The 1,047-nt window shown below is 36.3% G+C and overlaps 1 protein-coding gene across 1 annotated transcript in view; it reads left to right on the top strand.

Moving 5' to 3' along the window:
- TRPM8 (transient receptor potential cation channel subfamily M member 8) overlaps positions 1-1,047 on the top strand; it is a 688,444-nt gene that overhangs the window by 359,349 nt on the left and 328,048 nt on the right. The window lies entirely within an intron of this gene.

Genomic DNA, 1,047 nt, shown 5'->3' with positions numbered 1-1,047 from the left:
TTCTTTGCTTTTAAATTCTAAATCTTCCTGTTCTAATAGACACATCTCATATTGTAACAACTGAGAGCTGGTCATCTACTTAGAGGCTTTCTCAGTTAACAAAGCTTTAATCTGGTGTGAAACTTTAACAATCAGATAACCCCCCCTTGTCAGCTTTCGAGCTTCAGCGACTATCAGCGCTGTGGCTGCACAGTTTTGCAAACAATGGGGCTAGCTTCTGGCCACCGGGTCTAACATTTTTGAAAAATAGGCAACAGGTCTCTGTGTTCTCTCATGCTCTTGAACTAAAATTCTTTTTGCATGACCTTGTGTAACATCTACATATAATTTAAATTCTTTTTCTACATCGGGAAGAGCTAGGACTGGGGCTTTAACCAATTTGTCTTTCAATTTTTTAAAACTTTGTTCTCTTTCTGGTGTCCATATGACAACATTAGGACTGTCTTGTGTTAAAAAGCCATATAAAGGTTTGGCTACAACAGAAAAGTCTTTTATCTACACTCGGCAGTATCTTACCAACTCTAAAAACTGCTGTAATTCCCTTTTTGTTTGGGGTAATGGTACTTGTAGAATTCCTTGTATTCTTTCTGGATCAATACACTGTAACCCTCTTGTTAAAATATGCCTCAAATATTTGACTTGTTTCTCTACTAACTGTGCTTTCTTTTTAGACACTCTAAGTCTTTTTTTTGCAAGAAAATTAAGCAGTTTTACAGTAGCTTTTTCAACTATTTCTTCTTGTTCTCTTGATAACAATAAATCATCTACATACTGTAACAACTTAACTCCGGAGGGTGGAGTAAATTCTCTTAGTATTTTTTGCAAAGCTTGTCTAAACAAAACAGGTGATTTTGTATAACTCTGTGGGAGGACTGTCTAAGTTAATTGCTGTTTTATCATTTTACTTTCTTCTTCTTGTTCTCATTCAAAGGCAAAATACTGTTTACTCTCTTCTGTAATCGGGCACCCCCAGAAAGCATCTTTTAAATCCAGTACTGAATAGTACTGATGTGAGGAGGGGACTTGGTTCAGAATCGTATAGGGATC

The sequence above is a fragment of the Parus major genome, chromosome 7, assembly GCF_001522545.3.
Source record: "Parus major isolate Abel chromosome 7, Parus_major1.1, whole genome shotgun sequence".
NCBI classification, from domain to species: Eukaryota; Metazoa; Chordata; class Aves; order Passeriformes; family Paridae; genus Parus; species Parus major.
Note: the sequence above shows the minus strand (reverse complement) of the source record. Positions and strands in the feature narration are given on the sequence as shown.